The 6,136-nt window shown below is 46.7% G+C and overlaps 1 pseudogene; it reads right to left on the bottom strand.

Moving 5' to 3' along the window:
- Positions 1-4,835: 4,835 nt before the first annotated feature.
- LOC116990262 lies at positions 4,836-4,970 on the bottom strand (annotated as a pseudogene).
- Positions 4,971-6,136: the final 1,166 nt, after the last annotated feature.

Below are 6,136 nucleotides of genomic sequence, written 5' to 3'. Positions count from 1 at the left end.
AGTGGGGGTGGACATCACAATAGACAATAGACAATAGGTGCAGGGGGCGGCCATATGGCCCTTCAAGCCAGCACCGCCATTCAATGTGATCATGGCTGATCATCCACAATCAGTACCCCGTTCCTGCCTTCTCCCCATATCCCCTGACTCCGCTATCTTCAAGACCCCTATCTAGCTCTCTTTTAAAAGTATCCAGAAAACCAGCCTCCACAGCGCCCTCTGAGTCAGAGAATTCCACAGACTCACAACTCTCTGGGTGAAAAAGTGTTTTAAATGGCTTACCCCTTATTCTTAAACTGTGGCCCCTGGTTCAGGACTCCCCCAACATCGGGAACATGTTTCCTGCCTCTAGCGTGTCCAAATCCTTAATAATCTTATATGTTTCAATAAGATACCCTTTCATCCTTCTAAACTCCAGAATATACTCACGGCGGCTTTACCCCAAATCCTCCTTGAACACATCTGTGAGGGAACTTTGCAAGGCAGACAGGCTGAGTTACTCTAGCACTTTGTGTATACCTTCGCTATAAACCAGCATCTGCAGTTCCTTTCTACACACTAATTATGGCCTACCAAGTCTTAATGCACTGCCTCCCTGTTGCCATTTCACAATTGCTGTGAGGCTCACAAAGGGCAGATCAGAGTCAACCAGCAACAAGACTATAGGCCTGAGGCTCCATGCTGGCCCAGGGAGGGGGAGGAAAGGATAAAGAGGAGGGGGGGGGGGGGGGGTGAGTCACTGGAGACGTCGGACGCCAGGAGCAAGGGCCGGTAGGAGGGAGACATAGAAACATAGAAACATAGAAAATGGGTGCAGGAGTAGGCCATTCGGCCCTTCGAGCCTGCACCGCCATTCAATATGATCATGGCTGATCATCCAACTCAGTATCCCATCCCTGCCTTCTCTCCATACCCCCGCTGATCCCTTTAGCCTAAGGGCCACATCTAACTCCCTCTTAAATATAGCCAATGAACTGGCCTCAACTACCTTCTGTGGCAGAGAATTCCACAGATTCACCACTCTCTGTGTGAAAAATGTTTTCTTCATCTCGGTCCTAAAAGATTTCCCCCTTATCCTTAAACTGAGATCTGGAGTAATGCCTCCAACGCCTTCAAGATTGGCTGCAGGAAGCGCCCTGGGACCCAAAAGATGGCCGGGCAAGGCGAGGAATGACAGTTCACGAGCCAAACTGGTTGAAGGTGACAGAGGAAGGCACTGCAGGAGCCTGGGATTTGCCTGGATTTGGGAACTGCTCCAGTAAACAGCGCGTGCGGGCGGCCCAGACTTTGGAAATGGCGCTAAAACATGGCGGCGTTTGCAAGGCTAAATATGCAACAAATAATTTCACTGTACCGTTGCACATGTGACATAGAAAGTACCATTGAGTGGGTGTCGGGCACAGATTTACATTGCTGGTAACATCAGTGCATTCTTATGATAATAACAGTCAACCCAATGGCATGAATATTTGACGGCACTGGGCCTGTACTCGCTGGAGTTTAGAGGGATAAGGGGGGACCTCATTAAAACTTATCGAATAGTGAGAGGCGTGGATAGAGTGGATGTGGAAACATAGAAACATAGAAAATAGGTGCAGGGGTAGGCCATTCGGCCCTTCGAGCCTGCACCGCCATTCGATATGATCATGGCTGATCATCCAACTCAGTATCCCATCCCTGCCTTCTCTCCATACCCCCTGATCCCTTTAGCCACAAGGGCCACATCTAACTCCCTCTTAAATATAGCCAATGAACTGGCCTCAACTACCTTCTGTGGCAGAGAATTCCACAGATTCACCACTCTGTGTAAAAAATGATTTTCTCATCTCGGTCCTAAAAGACTTCCCTTTTATCCTTAAACTGTGACCCCTAGTTTTGGACTTCCCCAACATCGGGAATAATCTTCCTGCATCTAGCCTGTCCAACCCCTTAAGAATTTTTAAAGTTTCCATAAGATCCCCCCTCAAACTTCTGAATTCCAGCGTGTACAAGCCGATGTTTCCACTTGTGGGAGAGTCTCAGAAGCCTTTGGGAAGTAGATGAGGAGGAATATCTTTAATTAGAGGGTGTTAAATCTGTGGTCATTTTTACCACAGAAGGCACTAGAGGCCAAGTCAATGGACATTTTTTAAGGCAGAGATAGAGATCCTTGATAAGGACGGATGTCAGGGGTAATGGGGAAAATGCAGAAGAATGAGGGAGAGATAGATCAGCCATGGTGGAGTAGACCTGATGGGCCGAATGGCCTAATTCTGCTCCTATCCCCTACGACCTTATGAACTTTTGATACCCAGTGAATTAATTGATTGGGATGAAGTTGCTTCACTGCTTCCCTGGGATTTGAATTCATGTGTCCGAATGTTTATGAATGTTTATGAAGTGTTTCATATTAAGAAAGACTGGATAGACTCGGTTTGTACTCGCTAGAATTGAGAAGATTGAGGAGGGATCTTATAGAAACTTACAAAATTCTTAAGGGTTTGGACAGGCTAGATGCAGGAAGATTGTTCCCGATGTTGGGGAAGTCCAGAGCAATGGGTCACAGTTTAAGGATAAGGGGGAAATATTTTAGGACCGAGATGAGGAAAATATTTTTCACACAGAGAGTGGTGAATCTGTGGAATTCTCTGCCACAGAAGGTAGTTGAGGCCAGTTCATTGGCTATATTTAAGAGGGAGTTAGATGTGGCCCTTGTGGCTAAAGGGATCAGGGGGTATGGAGAGAAGGCAGGTACAGGATACTGAGTTGGATGATCAGCCATGATCATATTGAATGGTGGTGCAGGCTCGAAGGGCCTAATGGCCTACTCCTGCACATATTTTCTATGTTTCTCTGTTTCTATGTGAATGTGTGCAGGATGTGTGTGTGGTTCCCTCATGAAGTGAGTTTAGGTTGTGTTGTGTTATTGTACTGCCTGTGTTCATGGACCTGACGTCGCCCGCTGACGGTTTGACAGTGATCTTTCCATGCAGGTTTGTTTGGGACTAGGATAAATATTTAATTTAATCGAACAAATAAAAAAGCTTTTCACTGCGCACGAGAAAATAAAAAACTAGTCTAAACTAATTCCACTTATCTTCATTATTTTTGTCTTTTTTGCAATTCACACTGATATCTAATACATAAACCGCAATGGATGAATTTGTGCCAATGTTACCTCGCTTAATGATGCCAAACATTTTTCTCAAAGGTACGTTCAACAAAAACGGGTGATCGAATTTTTCAACCGGCAGAGCTCCTTCTGCTACCGACAATGAATGCTCCCCACGTCCAACCCTGCGAATATTAGATAGTTAGTTTTAATATTAACGTCAACACCTTTGTGAATTATTCCACAAAATCGTGCAGGGGTTCAATAAAGAATACATCCTACCTTTGCTTCCGACCAGCTTCTTCCTGAAATAATTACAACACAAAATCTCAATTGATTGAGACAACCTTCCACTTTGTGTTCCCGCCCAGCTGCACAAATTACACATATCAGTTTCTTGTCCGTTTCACAAAACAGTTTCAGTTCCTCCTGATGTTTCTCGCAGTTAAATTTACGTTCCTTCCCTTTGAGATTCGGGTTCAGTGTTCGAGCTTTCTCAGCCAGACTCGCCAAGGCCCGACTAACCCTGAGGGTGCGGTCTGTAAACACCTCTCTGCATTCCGGGCAGGAGTTTCTATCTTCATGTTCCCATAACTGTGTGATACAGGAGCGGCAGAAGTTGTGACCGCAGTCTGGTGACACCGGATCGGTGAATAAGTCTAAACAGATGGGACAAATTAGATCTTCCCTTAAACTCTCAAGCTGTTGTTTTGAAGCCATGTTGATTCGTGGCAGTTTCACTTCCGCATTGCTGCTGAACTCCTGCAGTATCGCGGGTGTTCAGCACTAGACTCGCGGGTGACACGTTGCTGGGGGGCAGTGTTAGCGGTGAGGAGGATGCTAGGAGTCTGCAAGGTGACTTGGATAGGCTGGGTGAGTGGGCAAATGCATGGCAGATGCAGTGTAATGTGGATAAATGTGAGGTTATCCACTTTGGTGATAAAAACAGGAAAGTAGATTGTTATCTGAATGGTGGCCGATTAGGAAAGGGGGAGATGCAACGCGACCTGCATGTCATGGTACACCAGTCATTGAAAGTAGGCATGCAGGTGCAGCAGGCAGTGAAGAAGGCGAATGGTATGTTAGCATTCATAGCAAAAGGATTTGAGTATAGGAGCAGAGAGGTTCTACTGCAGTTGTACAGGGTCTTGGTGAGACCACACCTGGAGTATTGCGTACAGTTTTGGTCTCCTAATCTGAGGAAGGACATTCTTGCCATAGAGGGAGTACAGAGAAGGTTCACCAGACTGATTCCCGGAATTTCAAGACATTCATATGAATAGAGGCTGAATAGACTCGGTTTGTACTCGCTAAAATTTAGAAGATTGAGGGGGGATCTTATAGAAACTTACAACATTCTTAAGGGGTCGGACAGGCTAGATTCAGGAAGATTGTTCCCGATGTTGGGGAACTCCAGAACAAGGGGTCACAGTGTAAGGAAAAGGGGGAAATCTTTTAGGACTGAGATGAGGAAAACATTTTTCACACAGAGAGTGGTGAATCTGTGGAATTCACTGCCACAGAAGGTAGTTGAGGCCACAGTTCATTGGCTATATTTAAGAGGGAGTTAGATGTGGCCCTTGTGCCTAAAGGGATCAGGGGGTATGGAGATAAGGCAGGGAATGGGATACTGAGTCGGATGATCAGCCATGATCACATCGAATGGCGGTGCAGGCTCGAAGGGCCGAATGGCTTCTACACCTTCACCTATTGTCTATGTTAATTCTGTTTTTAATTTGTAAATCAGGGGAGAGCGCGAACGCAGTCCCCCACTACCACAAATTTTGCAGTCGAGTATCCCGCATTTGGGGACATCGCAGGCGTCAGCACACCCGAAGTGCAATGGGATAGCCTCGTCCTGAGAAAACCACCTTGGTTTTTTTTTTTTTTTTTTTTTTTTTTTTTTTTAACATGATTGAATCTTTATTTTTGTTACAAGATTCGATGAGCAAATGAAGAAACTCCTTAGGCTACCAGTGCTGAAGCGGTGGAGGATTCGTACTTCCAGTTGGGTGGCAGCACCCTTTTGGACTTGTAGTAACGAGCCAGCCTGTGGATTCTGCTCTCTATAAGAATCAAACGGAACTTGGCATCTTTATCCTTCCTGTTCCTCTCCAAATGTTTGCGGACAGCCACAGCGGTCTTGATCAGGTGGTACAGATCCTCTGGAAGGTCAGGAGCCAGGCCCTTGGATTTCAGAATACGGAGGATTTTGTTCCCGGTGACAAAACGCACTTGGTGATCATGGTGTCTCCCCTGCCAGGTAAGTATGCTGGAATATCGTCGCTCTCTCACAACCAACCTCTACCAGTAGTCTGCCAAGTCAGTGCGAGCCAAAATTGCAACATCTTATACTGCACTTGTTTGCCGAGAACAGGAAAAACGACATATTTTCGCCTTTCCTTACTCGTTTCACACCTGATCTTTATCAGATTTGACCGCTTTTCCTCGCTGCTCGCCTCATTTGCATTTCTACCTTAAAAGGAAGCAGCCACATTGCCGAATTGCTGCCGACTTGCAGTTACTGAGCATCGCCTCTGAGTGGCGCTGCTCCACCGCCGACGTTTCATTCACCGAAGGTACACAAAATTGCTGGGGAAACTCAGCGGGTGCAGCAGCATCTATGGAGCGAAGGAAATAGGCGACGTTTCGGGCCGAAACCCTTCTTCAGATACAAAATGCTGGAGTAACCCAGCTGGTTAACTCAGGCAACATCTCTGGAGAGAAGGAATACTGAGAGTCAGTGGAACGGGAAACGAGAGATATCCTCGTCGTGGCTATCCCTCGGGGTCGAGGATGATGGTTCTGTTGTTTTTATGGAGATATAGGCGGTACATAGAGCAAATGAATGAAAGATTCGCAAAAGCGGGAGGAATCACAGAGGGGGCGCAGCGAGAGAGGGTGTTGCAGAACTCTCATTGGAGAGAGGAGGATGTCGCGGCGAATCCAATCCATCGCTCCTGCCCGCTCCGTGCCTCGGCACCCCAACAGGACCCACAGAACCAAGGCCCTTAACGCCACCAGTAACGCGAGGTCACAGACTGT

The sequence above is a fragment of the Amblyraja radiata genome, chromosome 30 (assembly GCF_010909765.2).
Source record: "Amblyraja radiata isolate CabotCenter1 chromosome 30, sAmbRad1.1.pri, whole genome shotgun sequence".
Taxonomy (NCBI): Eukaryota; Metazoa; Chordata; class Chondrichthyes; order Rajiformes; family Rajidae; genus Amblyraja; species Amblyraja radiata.
Note: the sequence above shows the minus strand (reverse complement) of the source record. Positions and strands in the feature narration are given on the sequence as shown.